The 24,557-nt window shown below is 46.5% G+C and overlaps 1 pseudogene across 1 annotated transcript in view; it reads right to left on the minus strand.

Moving 5' to 3' along the window:
- Positions 1-23,821, minus strand: part of LOC118942912 (uncharacterized) — a 40,659-nt pseudogene extending 16,838 nt beyond the window's left edge. Inside the window, exons 1-10 of the transcript XR_016490427.1 lie at positions 23,531-23,821; positions 21,358-21,720; positions 20,752-21,153; positions 18,114-18,140; positions 11,146-11,289; positions 8,547-8,759; positions 7,218-7,318; positions 6,234-6,327; positions 4,565-4,627; positions 1,195-1,434 (exon numbers count right to left, since the gene is read on the minus strand). The product of XR_016490427.1 is annotated as an uncharacterized LOC118942912 (transcript). The remainder of the gene's footprint in view (positions 1-1,194; positions 1,435-4,564; positions 4,628-6,233; positions 6,328-7,217; positions 7,319-8,546; positions 8,760-11,145; positions 11,290-18,113; positions 18,141-20,751; positions 21,154-21,357; positions 21,721-23,530) is intronic.
- Between the last annotated feature and the right edge of the window lie 736 nt (positions 23,822-24,557).

Raw genomic sequence — 24,557 nt, forward strand, 5'->3', positions numbered from 1 at the left:
TCCCTCGTGTATCTATCCAAAACAATCATGCACTCAGTCAACACAGGCATTGTATGTTCCTAGCCTACTAGGAAAATATTGAGGTTCAGACCTGACCCCGCTCTTATCTGTATGAAAACAATCATCACTCTGCTATTGCTTATACTTACTGTTTACAATCTACAGTCTATCTACTACTGTGCTAGCCCAGTCATGTACTCTCGATGGGAAACAGGGAGTGTGGCACAAACAGGCACTAGAGAAAGTGAATGTCTAGGGACAGGAAGGATGGATGAGTGGGGAAATAAAGGAAGAAAGTGGGAGAAAAGTGCATAGAGGAGGAGCGGAAGAACGAGGGAGGGGTTTCTATTTTAGGAGTGCTTTGGCCAGTGGTCAGTGCCAGACGATAGGGCGCCAATTAAGGCCAATTAATGCCTTTCAGCCAATAATGAGGGGACACGTTTACACGTGTCTGAGCGAGGGGTAGCAGCACACAAACACACGTGCAAACACACACACACAAACCCACAAAGAAAAACAGAAAGTAACACCAGCAGACAAACATGATGCTTGAAGACGACTGCTAAAAATACAAAACGAGCTGAGAACTGAGAAATAGTTGAAGCCAATACACACTTATGAAAGAGAAACAGTTCCCTCTCCCCACCACACACACAAACACAAAAGCTCATCATTGGTAAAAAAAAAACGTTCTTTTGTTGTGTGGAAGGACAGCTGCAGGGTTCTTCCTCTTGGTTTATTACTGGCTGAATGAACCTGTCCAATCAGACAAGTGGCTGTGCACACAGGAGAAACCCTGACCCTGTGACCATTCTGGGGGCCCCACCCCCTTAACCTTGACCCGAGGTGTACAGGCTCATTGTGGGACTTGCCAGGCTCGGTGCAGTGACAATGGGTGGCATGACAGAAATTAGACATTTGGGAGAAACTGAAGAATTTCAGGGTAAACTCTTGTTTACAAAGCAGCTAATGGAAATGGTGAAATCAAATGCTGTGCTCTGGACTAAAGGAACATTGTGTTGGGGAGAATAATTATTTTAAAAAGTAGAGAGGCCGCAGTGTTGAGCACAGATGCGTTTGTGTTTTGCTAACATGCTCCCTTACGGTACGAGGCAGTGGGCATATCAGTATGTGTCGGTTGGCAGTTTGGGGTTTTAAATGTGTGAGGGTGGATGGATACACTGATACACTCACAGTCCTCAAACCTGGAGCGGCCCCTGTTGCGGCTGGGCTGGAGGGGCCCGCTGTCCTGGAGTCTGGAGTAGATGTTTAGCACCTTTGTCTTTCTCGCCTCCCTTTTTCACTCCTTCTCCCTCATTACGCACTCCAGCATCCCGGGCCTTCTCCTGGTCCCTGTGGAAGCCCAGCCTCGCTCCCCCCGAACAGGGCAACCAGGCTCCTCCTTCACTGGAACCCCCTGGTCTGGGATGGGTCCTGGATGGGGACACAGAGATGGAGAATAAGAAGTCATCATATTGCAGTCATATCCCCATAAGCAGATCTATGAAACTAACACTGTTTATGGTTATGGTTTGGTACCTTCTTGTTTCTGGTGCTCATTCACTGGTTATTGTATTTTCATGATGCTGAGCCACTTAGTTCAATATTACTGTTGTGTGCCTAGTAGAGTTCCACAAAGCACTTTGAAAGTCAACATGCTAGGTGTTCTGCATTTGAGTACATCTATCTTGCTACTTAAGAAATCACTTTGCAACCACTTCTCCTTTTTGTCCCCCCTCACAAACACACGTTCACCTCTTTGTCCTCCCTAAACATCCAAGTCACATCACATCTCCACTCCTCTGTTCTTTACACATCCTAACTGAAAGAGGGACACTCCCTTCGGGAAACTTAACCACTCAGTCGATTTGGCACTGGCCCCCAATTAGGAGTCCCATTATCTGCCAATGAAAAGTCTGAATAATGCACTTCCTGGCCTGGAATCGTAGGGACAAAGAGTGCCATCAATGAAGACTCACGCTACATTGAGGCTTGGATTGTTTGTACAATTTCCTTATATATATAAAAAAAAACTATAGTGGTCATTCTTTACCATAAGTGTTACTTGTGTTACTACCACATAAAACAAATGAGTTTGAAGCATTTCAGCATTAGGATGGTGTTCGTTAGACATTACGATCGGGAGAAAGCTTGACCAACAGAGTGATAGGGTTCAGATCTATCTTTCATCAAAAGCGTCACAGACTGTCATCATACATTGTGCTGAAAGGTCAGAGGTCAGCAGCTCAGATGGATATAGTCATGTCTCATTTGACAGTCCGTCTTCCACCACAGTGAACACAATCACATCTCTACTTCAGTTTCTGTGTTGGGCACGATTTTCAATGTCAAAGGCTTTTTGGGTAGTAGGATACTGTCCACCAATACAACATAGAATTTATCATTCGATCTAGAATATTTATTTGTGTGCAAATGGTGACAAAATGTTAGTTCAATTGCTATCTGAAATGATGCATTTGTGCAAGCGCTTTAACATCTTACATAAACACATTTCATAATATATTTATGTTCATTATTGGACAAGATGTACCCAATTAGACTGGTCATTTTAAACATAGTGTCTCTGAGACATGCTTGATACAAAGTAAAAGCTTTGCCCAAACGATTGATGATTTGGTACCTTCCTTGCTAAAAGCTCCTATTCTAACATGGCCTAATCCGTGAATGCTGGGGAGTGATTACTGGTCAGTTCAAGCTGGAAACAAGACAGTGGCCTGCTTAGAAACCATCTAAAACACACAGACCAGGTTACCATACCAACAGAGCCATCTGAATCATGGCAGATAGCTGGATTTGGCTGTGTGTAGCCAAATCAAATCCCCTCCCTGATCTCGAAAGGCCACCGAAGACAAAAAGAAAAAGTCACACACCACCCTCCCTCTGGCCGGCTCTGCCCCTGAACACAAAAATACACACATCGACTGCCCCTCTACACAGGAAGACCCCAGGAAGGAGGCAAGAAGGTCGGACTTGTATCTTTTTCTTTGTGTGTTTGAGAAAGGGATGAGCTTCAGTGAGACAATCAGTGCCATTCACCGATGCCACCCAGAGCCTCGACTCCTCTATCTGTCCAGGAGAAAGGCTGGAATAAAGGGAGGGGCGGAGGAAAAAGGCCAATCCGTCCAGATTATTATTCATGGGGAGGGATTGGCCTTTTCACGTCTCCTTTATCGGCCGGTTCGTTTTCCAACACGTCATCCTCTCTATCAGCCGCTGACAAGTGCCAATCAAAGGGCCTGGATGAATCCAGGTTTGAAAAAGGGCAAGGAGGGAGAGAAAACGATGGTGGATTTTGGAGGAGACAATGGCCGCTGAGCCCTCAGTAGCAGTGGTTTAGAGACAATGGTGACACAGCTACATTGTCAGTGTGTGGTCCTCTGGGGGGGGGGGGGGGGCATCCTGCTTGGAACACGACTAATCTCTGCTCCAGTGTCTTTCCCTTCTTTTTCACCGGCCCTAATCTGTCCAGCTAGTGGCTCCCCGAAGCCTTCCGGAACAATCTACCAGGGTCAGTCCAGATTAGTCCTCTTTGTGGCCCCGGCTCATAACGATATTCACTTAGGGCACTAACGTCTTCAGTTACAGCTGAATGCTAAACTCTGGGGTAAACACAGGAGTGGCGTGGCCGAATTGAAACAGTCATGAAACAATTATGAAGGGGATTATAGTACCTATGAATTAATTATGACAGAGAGAGGGACAAAGACCTTATCAGAGAGCTCACTGGGGACAGACCACATAGCTTACTGACTTATCTTATTGCATGATGTTTCTGACTGGGTAAGTCATTGGCCTAAGTGTCATTGGCCTGTATTCTACCTATTGGTTCATGCACAGGTGGACATTGTTTGGAACAAGCCACATTATAAAGCTATAAAACTGTTATAACAAAAAACTGATAACGACGACAACAGGGTCTGTATTTCACATTTGTCGTATATTCTTTATTTGGATACATACTTTTAGGTCAAAGTCCTTTTTGGATTCGTAAATTCATACTGGAACGCCATGCTGTCACCCTACAATGCTGTCCCCATAGTGTCACATTGAGTCCTAACAGTTTCATTCTATGGACTACTTAGGGAGCTCTATTGAGAGTTTTAACTGCGCCGTTCCTCCGCTTGGAAACCCAATTTCACCTAACCTATGGCCACACAAAGCCATCCCACACACTGGGCACCTCTCAAAGTCTCGCTGACCCCGGGGCTGACCCCTCAGCGCCCTCCCCATGACCCTTTCCTGGGCTCTGACCATGTCTTTGGCCTCCCAGAGGTCATTGTGCACGAGCACACAGACCATCACCAAGGATACCTGGGATTATCTTTTTTTATGTGACAAGTTTGATCTCGCAGAGCTGCAGTAAATAAGACCGTCTTTTGGGGTTTCGGAATGTTTAGGTCTCCACCACAACAAACGGCTGTCTTATGTCCAATGAGCATTATGAGCGTTCCATTGCAGGCGTGTAAAATAGAGGTAATAATACAGTGGGAAAACTTTACTATCCCACATTAAGACATCTCACTAAAATGTGAAAATCACTCACCCCTGTCATTTAAGGTGGTAAGGGCCTGGCTGGTTTGGTCACTTCCCTCGGACTCCTCCCCATCTGTAAGTTAACATAGATGTAGTCATGTGACACAGCTCCTGGCATCTGACCAGGGAGTGTAACCCACCAGTCATGGTGTCCTGACATCAGACAACAATCAGTGGAGCGAAGAGGACATGTTACATGTCGCTGTGGCCTTGGTCGTAGTTTACGGCTGAGCACGGTGGCCTTCATGCATGGCCGCTGAATCACAGGTATGACAACTGGGTTTGTAATGGTGCTGTCGCTGAGCCGCGACACAGCGAGCCATGGGCCATTAGTGTCTCCCGACCACTCCTGTCTCAGCCTCCAGTATTTATGCTGCAGTAGTTTGTGTGTCGGGGTGCTATCCGGTGTCCTGTGTGAATTTAAGTATGCTCTCTCTTTTTCTCTCTCTCTGGGGACCTGAGCCCTAGGACCATGCCTCAGGACTACCTGGTATGATGACTCCTTGCTGTCCCCAGTCCACCTGGCCATGCTGCTGCTCCAGTTTAAACTGTTCTGCCTGCGGCTATGGAATCCTGACCTGTTCACCGGACGTGCTACCTGTCCCAGACCTGCTGGGACAGGTATTTACTCTGACATTTACTCCTGAGGTACTGACCTGTTGCACCCTCGACATCCGCTGTGATTATTATTTGACCCTTCTGGTCACCTATGAACATTTGAACATCTTGGCCATGTTCTGTTATAATCTCCACCCGACACAGCCAGAAGAGGACTGGCCACCCCTCACTGCCTTGTTCCTCTCTAGGTTTCTTCCTAGGTTCTGGCCTTTCTAGGGAGTTTTTCCTAGCCACCGTGCTTCTACACCTGCATTGCTTGCTGTTTGGGGTTTTTGGCTGGGTTTCTTTACAGCACTTTGAGATATCAGCTGATGTAAAGAAGGGCTTTATAAATAAATTGGATTTGGTTAGGGCCAACATAACACAATGACTGATACAGGAGAGTCACTCAGCGTTAAAACACATGGTATGATCTCAGGCTGAGGACAGATATAGTGAAACAGAGATGGAAAAAGAACAAAAAGGACAAAGAAGAACGTGATGAGAGGAAAGAGGGAAAGTTTTAGCTAAAAAAATGTATCTCTCTGCTTCACAGAAGAGAGAGAAATAGGAAGGGGGTAAGTCAAACCCAATTGATCCTTCCTTTCCCTTTCCTTCCTGTGAAGCCTGTTTTCTCTGTGTTTCTGGTCCTACAGTACTTGCTCTGCCTCTGAACCCATTATTCATCAGTGTACACAAGACGGCTACACAGGAGAGCACCACTCTGCTCGCCAGCCTGCTCTACGGAGGATTATCAGGCTTAAGTGTACCGGACGCAGAGAAACACGGCCAAGCACAGCGGTAACAGTAAGAACACAATGGCTTTGAATATGACCCGCTCTAGTATGGACAGAGGGGGCTTTTACGGAGACCAAACCCTCATGTTAAGGACAGACTCTTGTAGGTATTGACTGATTAAAGATAGCTGCTAAGGGTTTCCTGAGCTGTATGCTTCGTTTCAGAGAGAAGGGTCGAATGCATAATATGCAGAGCAAGCTGAAGTACAACGATTTAGGATATCAAATCATTAAGGTTGTTCATTAAGTGTGGATGTGATAAGAGTTATATGATGCAGGACTCGCATTGGGAACTGGTGGACCCGGATATGATGCCTGACGGACTGGAATCACTGATCCTTGACGACGGTGACCTGGAACCATCCTCGGTGTGGGACTGCTGAAAACACAAGCATAAAACCGCCACACGACGATCACATTATTCAGTCTGACCTGTGTTCAAACTACATTGAACAATCAAGCATGACTATTACAACAAAAAACAAACAAACGTTATAACCACATAATGAGGGACAAATCCCGTACCAGCACACTAGACTCTAACCCTGTGGTGTAGTAGTGGTCCAGTATGCAAATAGCCTAACATGAATCATGCCCCGGGTACTCAGAACGCTTCATTGTGGTTAGACATAATCACAGGGGGCTTATAAGACACATTGAGCCTTTCAGAGAGCAGAGGAAGCTCTCTCCTCCATCATAAAGAGGAGATGAATAGTCGACCGCGTGGAGCACCTGCATCCATTCCACTGCACCCCGGCACTCGCAGCGCTGCGTTTACCCCCTGACCCCTCACCCCTGACCCTGTCTGATCCATCCCACCAGCGGCGCATCCTCCAAAAGAGTCCCCCCTGTATAGAGCCACATCTAAGTGTGAGTGAGTGGACCCCCTTTGGATAGAGCAGTGGGCTGAGTGGAGCATGGTGTAAATAGGCTGTCTGCTCTTTCAGTGGTACAGTCACCAGCCTCTCCCTCCGGTGGCCTGTGACTGATTAACTACACACCTGCTGCACTGCACGCTTCTCTCACTGTTGTTATATTGTGTTTCAATTATCAACAACAATTTGGCTGCTTGATCCGGGATGGCAGTTACAAATTCACGCCAGTTCAAGTTTGTACTGTAAATAGAGGTCTTTGTCTCAGTCAGTGTCTGTGTGTTTGTATAGTCCGTGTTTAAACAACAATGTGCAATAGTCATTTAAGGAGACGGATGAAAGCTACAAGGGGGAGTTGTTGTGAGGGGTAGTTTGAGGAGGGGCTACAGACACTCACCATTGTGTGGTCACCCTGTCCCTGGACTTTGCCTGTGGCGACACACCTCTCAGACACACTGTCGTCTCCACAGCTGCCAGCTGTGAGGGGTTGCAGGACGCCTGACAACACACACACACACACACACACATCCATGCAGGCATGCACACACACACCAATTTGAAGACACAAACTGGATAGATAGTCTGTGCGCGTGCCAATGTGCCCGGTGTACACGCTTGCGTGTGGGTTTTCCTTTGTGTTTGAGTGCGCGCACCGATATGAGTAATGCCATGTATTAGTCAAAAGTATGGTTCCTAATCTCTCTGCAAACACTGATATAAAAAGAGGGGGGAAAAACATGGAGGAGCACCTGTCTCGCAGAAGCGTGCCAGGTGCAAACACAGAATGGGAAAACATTGTTCTGGAGACACACCTAGGAGGACAGACAGACAGACTAGCTCCCTGCAGTGTCTACATCTCCAGGCAGGCCACAGTGATACGTCACCGAGTGAAGAGGATTTAGTTTGATTCAATGACTGTATTCAAGGCCATTGCCAATTCAGAGGAGAAGCATCACACTGAGCATTAGTACTGTCAATGTCATGGAAAACAATTTACACGTCTTTTGTTTGCCTATAAAACTACAATAGGACGTGCTTATTTCCAACTGTTTGCTCATCGACCACTTACGTTCCTTTTACCACTTTACAGGACGTTTGTTCTACTTTCTATGCCATTTCTTGCATCACCCAGACTGATATGCGCATGCCGCACAGGCATAATCACATCCAGATTGTGCCATTGTTAAAATAGATATTTTTAACTAGTTGTCGGTGTGTCTGGGCTCAGGTCTCCAGGTTAATGATAAACGTGAGGCGGTTTGATCTTTATTAATATGGCATATCATATCCCAATAAAACGTTTTGCCAAAGCCAGAAATGAGCCTCCATATCTTTATGGCCTTTCAGTTAAGATGCTGCAGCAGCATGCCTGGGAGCAGATGAGAGGCGGTTCACACTGTAAAGACATTACTCTCAAGGCCAGCCAACGACTGGCAGGCACACACCCATAACGCTGTTTGGTATTCCCCTGTCCAGCCTATTCTACAGAATACTCCTCTGTCTGGATTTTCCCTGTTGTGAAATCAACGGTTTTGCTGTTTCTATCAAAGGTCATAGTTTGGCTCATTGTAACTGTCAAAAGAAACTGTTGAAGGAGTCTAGTAATCTTACTGAGACAATGTCTCAAACACAGTGTGTATATAAAGACGTGCCAGTTCAATCACATTCACGGACTCACAAATGAATCACAGACTGGGTTGGGTGTTGAGTTGTAAATAAGGGATACCTGTAGTATACAGCGTTGGACTAAGGGGTCTTCTGGCTCGGAGCTCCGCTGTGTGGCCTTTTGTTCCGTCTTCTGTTGGGGAGTACATGTCCTGACCAGCGAGCCAGTGGGGCTCCACAGGGTCCGACCGGTCCAGGAGCTGCACACGGGACAGGGAGCCCAGGTCCCCTGAGTCACAGCCCACTGTCAGAGCAGCCAAGCCTGTGGACATCTCTGCAGAGGTGGCATACAGTATACAGGACAACTGAAGCATTATGTGAAACAGCAGATCCAACACATCAGAACTAAAGCATTAAAAAGGGACTATGGGAGTCCATTGGATCAGTCCATCTATTAACTCCTTTTTAATTGACATTTTTTGTATTTTCTTTGTCATTTAGCAGACACTCTTATCCAGAGCAACTTAGAGTAGTGAGTGCATAGATTTTTCATACTGGTCCCATGTGGGAATCAAACCCACAGCCCTGGCATTGCAAGTGCCATGCTCTACCAACTGAGCCACAGAGGACTCAACAAACAATACATTAGTCAGGACCAGAGTGACCACCTTCTCTGATTCCCTACATTCAGGGGGTTATCACAGGGATTCCATTAGACATGGATAACCAGAGATAGTGTAGGCCAAGGCCAGGGATAGCCTCTCTGAACCAGATTAGAGGTAGAGGAAATAGTCCTGTATGGATCAGTGAGGTGTGTGTGCAAATATGACTGACAACCCTCAAGCTCCACCCCCCCAGTCCTAGGCTCCAGAGTTCTCTGTCACCGCCAATTAAAAGAGGATCAGTAACAGTGTGGGCTCCCTGCCCATGCAAATCCTCGGCCCACGCCGTCCAGGCAGAGAGCAGGGTGTGGAGCTGCTGTTCCCTGGGAGGGGATTTCACACAGCCGCTGGGCTGGAGCTGCCTCATAACACGCTCCGCTGCAGGTCAACCCTGCTTCTCCTCTCAATGCAATCTCAGTCCCACCATCTCAGCCAACCACACAGCAGCCATAGTGGAATGCATTGTGTTTTATAGCACATAAAAAGTATCACATCTGGATAGTTTTCTAGTTAAGTACAGTACTGCGTTTTTACAGTATGCCCTTAGAGATTAACTTTTAGAGACTTTGAGCGACTTGAAATGAATTCCACCTAGATCAGGGGAAGACAACCCTGTTCCTGGAGTGATGCAGGTACTGCAGGATGACGTTCCAACTAGGCACCACACCTGACCACCACATGCTAATTATGCAGTTCAGTGATTGCCTACATTCAACACACCTGGTCTTCCAGGTCAGTTAAATCAAAAAACATGACGTGCCTGTGGACCTCTAGGACCAGGGTTGCCTTCCCCTATCATAGGGAAGGCTCCTGCCTCTACAATGCGTTGCGTGTGTCTCTGGGTGTGTTTCTGTTTGTCAGGTAAACCCCTTCAGGTGAGGAAAAAAGAACTGACTGTCTGATTGATTAAGGAGTTGTGGTGAAGGAAGTCCCGTGGTGAAACACATTGTGATGACACACTTTCAGTTAGGCTGGGAGTTAACCCCCTCATTAGCCATGACAATGCAACCCATTGTAAAGACACACTGTTACAGATAACAAAGGTCTAACCCTGTGATTAAAGTGTTAACTAGCTATACTGCCACCCAGACGGGGTCACTGGAGTTTTGACAGACACACATGGATGCCTGTGAGTCAGTAGCAAAGTTTAAGCAGTCAGTCAGTATAAGACAGTTTTACATTTCTTTGCTTTCCAGGCTCTATACGGATGGTAGATGTCTATATTTGTCAATTGAGGAAGATGTTACAGCACAGAACAGAAGAGTGGAATTAAGCTGCTGCAGCAGTGGTGGTAGCTGACATGATCCCATCACATCCTCAGGGCAAAGGTCATGGAGGTCAGACGGAGGTTCAGGTCAAGCGAGCAGGTTAAACATCCTAAACACCTTGTCAGGTATTAGAGGGGATGAGAGAAGCTTGGGGAAGTCCTCAGTGAGTGAGAAAATCACTGTCTGCGTTGGGTAATGTTTCCTTTCACAGCTCACTGAACTGACTAACTTCAGTAGACACACACACACACACACATTTACTGTACACACACAAAGACGTGACACACTGTTCCACAACAGAGCGCCGAGATCCACACATCACCGTCACACCCCAGTCCATTACACGAGAGAGGCTGAGGAAGGAGTGCATGTCCAATTGAGGCATTAACGGCGGTCAGACAAACATGTCCACAACAACCACAAACAGGAAAAAGAAATCAGGTGCCGTGACCTTTTCATTGACATAACTGTCTAAATAACGCTAATTAATTTTAACACCACGGACTGCCCAGGTAGAAACAACTCTAAACATCAAGTGCATTCCACAAGTAGGTAGTTAAGCATTCACATGCTATAAAAAAATAAACGGTTAATTCACCAACTTTGATGCAAAGTAAAAAGCCTTCTTCTTTTTCAAGTGTCTATACAGTTTGAGGAGCACATGTATGCATGTATGACATAAATATAGAGAACGTTTCTGATGTAATCGTTGTGTAGACCCTTGACAGGTATGACATCAGTGGTATTTTATACGATCTACTGGACATAATCTGGGTGCTCTGTACAGGACCTGTACCAGGTGGGCTGCAGTCTGCTGGGCTGAGTGGGTGGTCTAGGGACACACAAGAGCCGGTCTGCGGGGCGATGGCCTCTAGTTCCTCAAACACATGGGACTGGCTAGAGCTGACCTGAGAACAGCGGGACGAGGAGGACACTGTCACCGCCATCTGAAACAGCACAAGCAGGATTGGCATATCACATAGAGAATATACTACTGTACTGTGTTACATGATGCAATAGAAAGAGAGGATCCGTTCCGAGCAGAACCCCGATTTATTTATTTACAGTGTTCCGACCAGCATAATAAAGTTCTGAATCGGTTCGATCCTCCTAAAAAAGTAATGGTTTGTTCATTTTTTAACCCTGTGAAATCAACATCATTCTTTCATTTAGTCCACCGATAAGCGTGGATAGAGCAGCTTGCTGTGGAACGTGTAAGCTAGTTGTTTACATGTTTGAGGACAGATAAGTGCAGGCGAGAGATGTGACTGACGAGAGATGTGACTGAAATTTCACGGGTGGGGAGAGAGCGAGAGAGAGGAGTGGACGTGGAGGGGGCTTGGCTTGAAGTGCTGAGCACCATGACATGTTGTGAATTGGAATATGTTTAACTTCACTGTATTACAGAATTACAGTATATACTAGACACTGGTTCTCAAGATGTAAAAGTAACGGTTCGGTTCCGCAACACTAGAGAGCACTTTCTTTCCAGGTTCAGTTTCTGTTCCTCTAAAAACAAAATGGGTTTATGCTGCTCCCTGAACCAGTTCCAACACCTGGTTGTAACTCAATTAGTGCCAGACTGCCTGTCCCCTCAAGGCTTCAGAGAAGGCTCGGTATCGTACCCATGCACACACAACAAACACACACTTCACCCAGGCACCCAACAAACTCCCATTCCTCCTTGCCCTGAGCCGGTGTCATCAAACCTCCACCACCACCACGATACCAGGACCTCCACGGGAGAGGATGCCCCCCCAGGTGGAGTCTGTCAGCCTACACAGAGCCAGTCAGACCCTGGGGCTATGGGAGATGGTACTATACACACAGGAGCAACGCTCTCCCTCTAAGCCCTCATTACCACATACCTCACTCACAGGACTGGCCAAACTGTCCGCCCTTAAATCACTCATTACTTGACTCTTCTCAAAACACACCTGTTTTCTTTGCCTTTTTTGTAACGGTAACTGAAAATAGTGTGCTGAGGGTTTCTGTCATGATGACAGCCTTAAAGAATGAACTCTTCTTCTCTCATGTGGACATGTAAAAAAAGATAGCAGACAAACTAGTAATATATACACAAGCAAATAAAGAACACGCAAACTCAGCTCCTTTACGTCTGACTACACACACACACACACACACACACGCAATTGTGCATTCCAGTGCCTCGGCTCTCTACTCAGAGAGACAATGGAGGGACTTGACTTGACACTTTAAAGCATATTGTTGCTGTCAAGTCAGCCGTCATTCCGAGGAGTGCTACGGAGTCGGGAGGTGGTGTTGGAGGAAGGGGAGGTGGATAGGGGGGCGTAGGGGCAAGGCCAGGCAAGCCAGGAAGGAGTCAGCCCAGACAAGGCTCCTCTGTGTCTCCATGTACCCCCCTGTCCCCCCACTCTGGCCACATCGTGGGGCTGAAAGGCTGGGTGGTGTCCTGGGTCTGGGTGGTGGAGCGTCCGGGCCAGGGCACCACAATAGGCCAGCGTCCCGCTCCATCCCGCTCCATTGTCAAGGACAGTTACACTCTGGAGATGATGCTCAATGAGGGGTCGCCTTGGGGTCACCCTCTGATTGTTGGGCCCTGGCGTGGGGATGTTAAAGGGAGCTGAGGGGAGCACACAATGAGAGGACCCCGTCTGAAAAGGGCAGCAGAGGGTTGAGGGGTTTCTGCACACCCATACTCTGTGCGCACACACACACACACACACACACAAACACACACACACACACACACACACACACACACACACACACACACACACACACACACAAGGGATCATTAGCTTGTATAACACTCTGCCCAAGGCATTGACATGACTAACTATGGGAATGAAATCCAGCAAGATTTCTATTTTGTTCTCAAATACTTATACTGTAACATATATATTTTTTATATGATAAAAATAACAAACTTCATATTGAATGTAGAATTGTTGACTGTTGAAATGTTTTCACCAAAACCTGGGTCTGTCTACATGTGTTTCAAATATTTTTTACATTTAACCTTTATTTAACTAGGTAAGTCAGTTAAGAACAAATTCTTTTTAAACATTTATTTATTTATTTTATTTTTCTCCCCATAGAGAACAGTGTATCACCATATAGATGTATCTCCCCCGTAGAGAACAGTGTATCACCATATAGATGTAAATCCCCAGAGAGAACAGATTTGGCAGGTTTTTCTACTTACAAAGCATGCAGAGGTCTGTCATTTTTATCATAGGTACACTTCAACTGTGAGAGACGGAATCTAAAACAAAAATCAAGAAGATCACATTGTATGATTTTTAAGTCACTCCTGGGCTACAATCACCTATCCGGACCCGTTTTACTGCCAACGCGGAGCCCCACCGGGCCTTCACAACTGGACTACCGATGTTATCTACCCGAAGGAGTTATCCGGCTGGCTCCTCCGTCGCGACGTTACCTGAACGCCCATCTGCGGTCCGCTAACCATTAGCTGTCTTATCGGCTGCTATCTGAATAGACCTATCGGACAATTATATATATTTTTTTTTTCTTGGGCCTCTATAACTACAGTGGGGCAAAAAAGTATTTAGTCAGCCACCAATTGTGCAGGTTCTCCCACTTAAAAAGATGAGAGAGGCCTGTAATTTTCATCATTGGTACACTTCAACTATGACAGACAAAATGAGAAAGAAAATCCAGAAAATCACATTGTAGTATTTTTAATGAATTTATTTGCAAATTATCATCTTTTTAAGTGGGAGAACTTGCACAATTGGTGGCTGACTAAATACTTTTTTTGCCCCACTGTATAGCTATTGTTTTTTTTTTTTGTGTGTGATTTGGATTCATCCCCTCTACCACACGGAACCCCACTAATCCTACCGACGGAAATGCACGAGGTGGCTAATAACAGACCTTCATCCTATGCTAGCTTGCTACCGATGGCCCGGCTAGCTGTCTAAATCTGTGACCTCAACCAACCTCTCTACTCACTGGACCCTTTTGATCACTCGACTAAGCATGCCTCTCCTTAATGTCATCATGCCTTGTCCATTGCTGTTCTGGTTAGTGTTTATTGGCTTATTTCACTGTAGAGCCTCTAGTCCTGCTCACTATACCTTATCCAACCTATTAGTTCCACCACCCACACATGCGATGACATCTCCTGGTTTCAATGATGTTTCTAGAGACAATATCTCTCTCTTCATCACTTAATACCTAGGTTTACCTCCACTGTATTCACACCCTACCATACCTTTGTCTGTACATTATACCTTGAAGCTATTTTATCGCCCCCAGAGACCTCCTTTTACTCTCTGTTCCAGACGACCAATTCTTATTGCTTTTAGCCGTACCCTTATCCTACTACTCCTCTGTTCCTCTGGCGATGTAGAGGTGAATCCAGGCCCTGCAGTGCCTAGCTCCACTCCTATTCCCCAGGCGCTCTCTTTTGATGACTTCTGTAACCGTAATAGCCTTGGTTTCATGCATGTTAACATTAGAAGCCTCCTCCCTAAGTTTGTTCTATTCACTGCTTTAGCACACTCTGCCAACCCGGATGTTCTAGCTGTGTCTGAATCCTGGCTTAGGAAGACCACCAAAAATGTTAATCCAAACTACAACATTTTCAGACAAGATAGAACTGCCAAAGGGGCGGTGTTGCAATCTACTGCAAAGATAGCCTGCAGAGTTCTGTCCTACTATCCAGGTCTGTACCCAAACAATTTGAACTTCTACTTTTAAAAATCCACCTCTCTAACAACAAGTCTCTCACCGTTGCCGCCTGCTATAGACCACCCTCTGCCCCCAGCTGTGCTCTGGACACCATATGTGAACTGATTGCCCCCCATCTATCTTCAGAGCTCGTGCTGCTAGGCGACCTAAACTGGAACATGCTTAACACCCCAGCCATCCTACAATCTAAGCTTGATGCCCTCAATCTAACACAAATTATCAATGAACCTACCAGGTACCTCCCCAAAGCCTTAAACACGGGCACCCTCATAGATATCATCCTAACCAACTTGCCCTCTAAATACACCTCTGCTGTCTTCAACCAAGATCTCAGCGATCACTGCCTCATTGCCTGCATCCGTAATGGGTCAGCGGTCAAACGACCTCCACTCATCACTGTCAAACGCTCCCTGAAACACTTCAGTGAGCAGGCCTTTCTAATCGAACTGGCCGGGGTATCCTGGAAGGATATTGATCTCATCCCGTCAGTAGAGGATGCCTGGGTATTTTTTTTAAATGCCTTCCTAACCATCTCAAATAAGCATGCCCCATTCAATAAATTTAGAACCAGGAACAGATATAGCCTTGGTTCTCCCCAGACCTGACTGCCCTTAACCAACACAAAAACATCCTATGGCGTTCTGCATTAGCATCGAACAGCCCCCGTGATATGCAGCTGTTCAGGGAAGCTAGAAACCATTATACACAGGCAGTTAGAAAAGCCAAGGCTAGCTTTTTCAAGCATAAATTTGCTTCCTGCAACAGTAACTCAAAAAAGTTCTGGGACACTGTAAACTCCCAGCTGCCCACTGCACTGAAGATAGGAAACACTGTCACCACTAATAAATCCACCATAATTGAGAATTTCAAAAAGCATTTTTCTACGGCTGGACATGCTTTCCACCTGGCTACTCCTACCCCGGTCAACAGCACTGCACCCCCCACAGCAACTCGCCCAAGCCTTCCCCATTTCTCCTTCTCCCAAATCCAGTCAGCTGATGTTCTGAAAGAGCTGCAAAATCTGGACCCCTACAAATCAGCCGGGCTAGACAATCTGGACCCTTTCTTTCTAAAATTATCTGCTGAAATTGTTGCCACCCCTATTACTAGCCTGTTCAACCTCTCTTTCGTGTCGTCTGAGATTCCCAAAGATTGGAAAGCAGCTGCGGTCATCCCCCTCTTCAAAGTAGGGGACACTCTTGACCCAAACTGCTACAGACCTATATCTATCCTACCCTGCCTTTCTAAGGTCTTCGAAAGCCAAGTTAACAAACAGATCACCGACCATTTCGAATCTCACCATACCTTCTCTGCTATGCAATCTGGTTTCAGAGCTGGTCATGGGTGCACCTCAGCCACGCTCAAGGTCCTAAACGATATCTTAACCGCCATCGATAAGAGACATTACTGTGCAGCCGTATTTGTTGATCTGGCCAAGGCTTTCGACTCTGTCAATCACCACATCCTCATCGGCAGACTCGACAGCCTTGGTTTCTCTAATGATTGCCTCGCCTGGTTCACCAACTACTTCTCTGATAGAGTTCAGTGTGTCAAATCGGAGGGTCTGCTGTCCGGACCTCTGGCAGTCTTTATGGGGGTGCCACAGAGTTCAATTCTTGGACCGACTCTCTTCTCTGTACACATCAATGATGTCGCTCTTGCTGCTGGTGAGTCTCTGATCCACCTCAACGCAGACGACACCATTCTGGATACTTCTGGCCCTTCTTTGGACACTGTGTTAACATCCCTCCAGGCAAGTTTCAATGTCATACAACTCTCCTTCCGTGGCCTCCAATTGCTCTTAAATACAAGTAAAACTAAATGCATGCTCTTCAACCGATCGCTGCCTGCACCTACCTGCCTGTCCAACATCACTACTCTGGAGGGCTCTGACTTAGAATACGTGGACAACTACAAATACCTAGGTGTCTGGTTAGACTGTAAACTCTCCTTCCAGACCCACATCAAACATCTCCAATCCAAAGTTAAATCTAGAATTGGCTTCCTATTTCGCAACAAAGCATCCTTCACTCATGCTGCCAAACATACCCTTGTAAAACTGACCATACTACCAATCCTCGACTTCGGCGATGTCATTTACAAAATAGCCTCCAATACCCTACTCAACAAATTGGATGCAGTCTATCACAGTGCAATCCGTTTTGTCACCAAAGCCCCATATACTACTCACCATTGCGACCTGTACGCTCTCGTTGGCTGGTCCTCGCTTCGTACTTGTCGCCAAACCCACTCCATGTCATCTACAAGACCCTGCTAGGTAAAGTCCCCCCTTATCTCAGCTCGCTGGTCACCATAGCATCACCCAGCTGTAGCACGCGCTCCAGCAGGTATATCTCTCTGGTCACCCCCAAAACCAATTCTTTCTTTCTTTTCTTTCTTATCTCACTCACTAGCTTTAAGCACCAACTGTCAGAGCATCTCACAGATTACTGCACCTGTACATAGCCCACCTATAATTTAGCCCAAACAACTACCTCTTTCACTACTGTATTTATTTTATTTATTTATTTATTTTGCTCCTTTGCACCCCATTATTTTTATTTCTACTTTGCACATCCTTCCACTGCAAATCCACCATTCCAGTGTTTTACTTGCTATATTGTATTTACTTTGCCACCATGGCCTTTTTTTGCCTTTACCTCCCTTATCTCACCTCATTTGCTCACATCGTATATAAACTTGTTTATACTGTATTATTGACTGTATGTTTGTTTTACTCCATGTGTAACTCAGTGTCATTGTATGTGTCGAACTGCATTGCTTTATCTTGGCCAGGTCGTAATTGTAAATGACAACTTGTTCTCAACTTGCCTACCTGGTTAAATAAAGGTGAAATAAAAAAATAAATAAAAAGTAATTAATTTGCACTTTATTGCATGACATATGTATTTGATACATCAGAAAAGCAGATCTTAATATTTGGTACAGAAACCTTTGTTTGCAATTACAAAGATTTCCTTTTCCTTTCCTGTAGTTCTTGACCAGGTTTCCACACACTGCAGCAGGGATTTTGGCCCACTCCTCCATACAGACCTTCTCCAGATCCTTCAGGTTTCGGGGCTGTCGCTGGGCAATACGGACTTTCAGCTCCCTCCAAATATTTTCTATTGGGTTCAGGTCTGGAGACTGGAGACTCCAGGACCTTGAGATGCTTCTTACGGAGCCACTCCTTAGTTGCCCTGGCTGTGTTTCGGGTCGTTGTCATGCTGGAAGACCCAGACACGACCCATCTTCAATGCTCTTACTGAGGGAAGGAGGTTGTTGGCCAAGATCTCGCGATACATTGCCCCATCCATCCTCCCCTCAATATGGTGCAGAAGTCCTGTCCCCTTTGCAGAAAAGCATCCCCAAAGAATGATGTTTCCACCTCCATGCTTCACGGTTGGGATGGTGTTCTTGGGGTTGTACTCATCCTTCTTCTTCCTCCAAACACAGCGAGTGGAGTTTAGACCAAAAAGCTCTATTTTTGTCTCATCAGACCACATGACCTTCTCCCATTCCTCCTCGTCTCCTCTCTCATCCAGATGGTCATTGGCAAACTTCAGACGGGCCTGGACATGCGCTGGCTTGAGCAGGGGGACCTTGCGTGCGCTGCAGGATTTTAATCCATGACGGCGTAGTGTGTTACTAATGGTTTTCTTTGAGACTGTGGTCCCAGCTCTCTTCAGGTCATTGACCAGGTCCTGCCGTGTAGTTCTGGGCTGATCCCTCACCTTCCTCATTATCATTGATGCCCCACAAGGTGAGATCTTGCATGGAGCCCCAGACCGAGGGTGATTGACCATCATCTTGAACTTTCGAATAATTGCGCCAACAGTTGTTGCCTTCTCACCAAGCTGCTTGCCTATTGTCCTGTAGCCCATCCCAGCCTTGTGCAGGTCTACAATTTTATCCCTGATGTCCTTACACAGCTCCCTGGTCTTGGCCATTGTGGAGAGGTTGGAGTCTTTTTGATTGAGTGTATGGACAGGTGTCTTTTATACAGGTAACGAGTTCAAACAGGTGCAGTTAATACAGGTAATGAGTGGAGAACAGGAGGGCTTCTTAAAGAAAAACTAACAGGTCTGCGAGAGCCGGAATTCTTACTGGTTGTTAGGTGATCAAATACTTATGTCATGCAATAAAATGCAAATTAATTACTTAAAAATCATACAATGGGATTTTCTGGATGTTTGTTTTAGATTCTGTCTCTCACAGTTGAAGTGTACCTATGATAAAAATTATAGACCTCTACATGCTTTGTAAGTAGGAAAACCTGCAAAATCGGCAGTGTATCAAATACTTGTTCTCCCCACTGTAGATGTATCTCCCCATAGAGAACAGTGTATCACCATACAGATGTGTATCCCCACAGTGAACAGTGTATCACCATATAGATGTAACTCCCCATAGAGAACAGCGTATCACCATATAGAACTGTAGATGTCTCTGATGGAGAAATGGTCAAATGGTATATGTAAAAGCTATAATTGATGATATTCCTCTGTCTGCTTTTGTATATTCTGTATAAAATGTAGATCATGCCGCGTCTATTGTACTAGGTACCGATTTATCGATTCTCTGATCATGTGAATTATGCAATTTTCCTTATCCTTGAAATAGAAGCCAGGTGTCTCTGCTGACTATTTACACTGAGAAAGACCAAAGGCCAATTATTATTTGTATTTTTTCCCCATCTTTCATTTATGCACTTTATTGATTTTTGGGGCACCATGATGTTCTAATAAACATATTTATGTTACATTCAAGCCTCAGTTTTCAATGTATTCCTTTTTTCCAACAGTGTGCTGGTCGAAATCTCTTTCAGTGTTCTTATTTTGACTCCTACGCACCTGGAACCGATACTAATCAGTAGTAAGGACCTTAGAAGAACGTAGGCGGCATCATCATTTCTGATAGAGAAAGAAAATCCATACACAATTTCCCAATTGTTTGCTCTTTTCATAGTCTTTCATAAAGCCCCCCATAAAAGTCAGATGTCAGTGGCCCCGTCCTTTATCTCTATTCTAAACGGTAAATTAGCTGCGACGGAAAGCCGCTATATTCTATTGTGGACCGTAGCTCTGACTGTTTCCCCTGTCAGCGTGCGGTGGTCAGTGTGGATTTATGACCATCGGCTACACGTCTCCCTTTCAGCGACCTGGAGAATGGCGAGAGCGCGGGGAAGCCGCGGCTGAGTGGGGACGGCACACGAGGCAGGGAACCCCCCACTCCCCCCTATTGTGAAGGGGCCTCGCGCGCCTTTGAACTGGGAATCAAACGGTACCAGCTCTTCATCAAAAGAGTCCTCTTTCTATTGCCGCTTTAAAGGGAAAAGAAAAGCTTTCTGCGTTATTTATTACGAGGGGAAACAAAACAGGGCTGACAGCAGAACCTCACAATGCAGACCGGCGATGGGGACAGGAGCATCTGATCTGAGTAGGGCGTCTCTATAGAGCCAGGCTTTGATTTCCTCTGTTGTCTGTTGGCTGCCGTCTCTTTGTACCAGGGAAGATGTCCAGCCATGTTGTGGACAATCAGCCCCGTGGCGCTAGGTAAGGGGCACCAGTGGAGGCTGCTGCTGGACAGGGAGGGAGGCTGGGAAGGAGGCTGGGAGGAAGCTGGGAGGAGGCTGGGAGGAGGCTGTGAACGGCCCATATGGGACAGGCAGGAATCATTCCTCACCTCTGACAGGAGAGATTGGGGGGAAGGACTGACCAGCGGTGTGATGTACAGTCCTGCCTCTCCGCCACAACAGGAGATGAGGTCAAACTTGACCCTAACCGTGACCCTGGCCAGGGAGTTATCCTGCACTGTGGGCTGGGGTAGGACTGCCAGGTGTCTGAGGGGAAAGCTAGGGTAGTAGGGTCTGGGTTGGGATGGAGGACATGGCCTGGCTGGGGCTCCGTGGTGGTCCAGAGTTGGGCCTGGGGAGGGAGGGGATGGTGTAGAGGGTGGTGAGGGGCTGGGTTTGGGGGCTGGTGTGCTGGGGGGTCCTGTGGGTTGCATGAAGGCAGAACAGACAGGGACATGGAAGAGGAGCTGTTCTGGAAGAGAGGAGAGCCACCCTCTGAGTCCAGGTCACTCAGATTTGCTATAAAAAAAAAGGATATATGGAATAATTATCCTTCCATTTGACATGATTGGAAAGCAAGCCTTGGCAACAATTAAACATTCAAGTCTCTTACAGTAATTATGAATTTCTAAATTAAATGAAACAACTAATTGGCCCATGGGGAATGCAACAGCTTCGAATACATGTCACTTCAATTGCTTCAAAGCAGTGTAGGTACAATACCACATAGAGGACTGCTCAGGCCACTACCCAGGTCTGTGCTTCGGCTGTACTGGCTGGATGGTGGGCTGTGAAACTCAGAGAGATCCTTCACAGACACTAGGGACTGGAGAAACCCATCTCCTCTGTTTCCTTCTCTCCTTTCTGAGTATGGCCATGAGGTAGGGCTGAGGCTGGAGCAGGGTTGGATCCATTCCCCTGCTGCCCAGAGTCAGTGACAGTGGAGGATGTTGGACGGGCAGACTGGGAGCTCAGGGGAGGCTCTGCTGGGAGAGGGGGAGACTGGCACTGGAACACAGGGAACAACAACAGCTAAGCGCCTCCCTCTGGTGGTGCTGCAGTGCTGCAGGCTCCTGCTCCTGGAGTCTGCAATAGACCGGGATAACATTATTTAATTCAAGCAGATATTACCCTACTTTATCACATTCAAATATAGGTTTTACAGAGTTCAAAAAAATGTCCTCTCCTGTTTTCAATTTTATACAGATTTCGATTAGTCTAATTTATGATGATACTGTCTTGTCAGAGACAGGGGTATGCAGGGGATACAAGCTTTTAACTTTTGGCATTGGGCATTGTTCAGTACTGATAAAGAATGGTGGTGAATACTTAACATGTGGGGTCCTCAGAGAGGGCCATCTATAAATGGTATTCATCATCTTTTACAGCTCAAAGGCGTCTCTGCCAATAGCTGCCGGTGACATTTTCTTTCCCACTTTAGTGAGGCCCGGAGCAAACACTGTTTTCCCTGCTGTGTGGGTCAGTGCTCAAACAAAGACTGAAGAAACCCCACCCCGTTGGACCAGCTGCCCAATTCCCATCTTAATATTGTATATTCAAAATGCTACCCAGTACTGGAGGCAGGGCTATTTATAAAAACTTGATTCATCATGATTTGTCATTCATTTGACATTATTCCACCCACATATTAGTTAACTGATCCAAATCCTGCATCTTGTCCTCCTGTCCTGAGAGCAGCATTAGAATATCCTGATAATATAAGATGCCTGTATCCCCTAGAAGACATCTGCGTTACCTCTACTCTGTCACACTCCTCTTCTCCTGCACCTGAATCTGAACTTCACACTACCTGGGAACTCCCCTCAGCCACTCCCTCTCTTCTCCACACTCTCTCCACACTCTTTTCATCCCCCTCTCAGATCCCTTCCACAAACATCTCCAGCCGACACCACCCCGCTTCCTTCTCCCCCCTCTGCCTCTGCACACTCCTCTTTTCTCTGCGGGGCCCGGGAGGGGTGGGGGGGGTGGGGGGGGGGGGGGGGGGGGTGTAAGACAATGTGCTCTTGTTTCCTGGGGGTCTGTGTGACAGAGAGGTGTCAGCGGTGGCAGGGGGATACAGAGAGCTGCACTGGAGGAGAGCACATTTCTGCACTATTCTCCTCTCACAATGCCCTGCACTTCCCATCTGCTACACACACACATAAAGTGTGTGTATGTGTGTGTCTGCCTGTATATGAATGACATGTGTCAGGGGCACACAGCTACACACACCCCCGCCCGTTAATACCGCACAGCGCGTTTCCCTCAGGGACCAGGGTCAGGGACGATTGTGTTGAAGCCGACCACCATATGGTAGAATAATTGGTTTTTGGAACCCGGTTCCAGAGCAGAGAAATACCTCAATCCCCCTGGTTCCCCCTTGGCTCCTCACACTCGTCTCAAAGCTGTGCGCTGCAGTGTGGCTATGGCCCTGGCGAGAGGGGAGGACAAATGCCTTCACATCAGAGGCAGGGCCCTGAAAGGAGCGGCAGGTATGCTGGCACAGCCTTTCATTGGCTAACACCCTAGCAGAGGACCACCAGGAGGGCGGCGCTATGGACACTTCCTCCCCAGAGCAGAAAGAGAAGGATTAGGCCTTAACAAAGTGGGCCGAGGGACGGATTAAGGACTAACGAAGGCCCAGGTGGTTACCTCCACCGCTCTAACACTGAGACCTAGTTCCCTAATGAGCAACGGTGTGGGGTCAACAGAAAACAGTGCCCTATGATACCACAAGATAATCGGTTGCTGAAGATAAGATAAACAATACAGACTTTATCAATCACTGAGGGGGAATTCTGGGATTAATAAACTATTTCTTATCTTATCTTGTATGTTGTTGTTGTACAATAAATTGTATTGTCCATGCAGCAGGAAGGCTTTTGCTGTGGCTCACCTGCACATGAACGCGTCTTCAGGCCGCTAAAGGCTCGTCTTTGTTTTGTCGGTTCCTGGCGAGGAGGACGTGGCCTGGGGTTACTGGATAGGAAACGTGGGGGTCTGAGGTCTGCAGGACAGGCCTTCATGTGAACCAGGAGATGAGGACACAGAGAAGGACGTCCATCACGGACAGTGTGGTCCTGGAAGGGACAACAAAAACATAGTTTGGTCCTGAAAGGGACAACAAAAACATAGTGTGGTCCTGAAAGGGACAACAAAAACATAGTGTGGTCCTGAAAGGGACAACAAAAACATAGTGTGCTCCTGAAAGGGACAACAAAAACATAGTGTGGTCCTGAAAGGGACAACAAAAACATAGTGTGGTCCTGAAAGGGACAACAAAAACATAGTGTGGTCCTGAAAGGGACAACAAAAACATAGTGTGGTCCTGTAAGGGACAACAAAAACATAGTGTGGTCCTGAAAGGGACAACAAAAACATAGTGTGGTCCTGAAAGGGACAACAAAAACATAGTGTGGTCCTGAAAGGGACAACAAAAACATAGTGTGGTCCTGTAAGGGACAACAAAAACATAGTGTGGTCCTGAAAGGGACAACAAAAACATAGTGTGGTCCTGAAAGGGACAACAAAAACATAGTGTGGTCCTGAAAGGGACAACAAAAACATAGTGTGGTCCTGTAAGGGACAACAAAAACATAGTGTGGTCCTGAAAGGGACAACAAAAACATAGTGTGGTCCTGAAAGGGACAACAAAAACATAGTGTGGTCCTGAAAGGGACAACAAAAACATAGTGTGGTCCTGTAAGGGACAACAAAAACATAGTGTGGTCCTGAAAGGGACAACAAAAACATAGTGTGGTCCTGAAAGGGACAACAAAAACATAGTGTGGTCCTGAAAGGGACAACAAAAACATAGTGTGGTCCTGAAAGGGACAACAAAAACATAGTGTGGTCCTAAAAGGGACAACAAAAACATAGTGTGGTCCTGAAAGGGACAACAAAAACATAGTGTGGTCCTGTAA

The sequence above is a fragment of the Oncorhynchus mykiss genome, chromosome 21 (assembly GCF_057628025.1).
Source record: "Oncorhynchus mykiss isolate SJ-2025 chromosome 21, ASM5762802v1, whole genome shotgun sequence".
In the NCBI taxonomy this organism is placed as follows: Eukaryota; Metazoa; Chordata; class Actinopteri; order Salmoniformes; family Salmonidae; genus Oncorhynchus; species Oncorhynchus mykiss.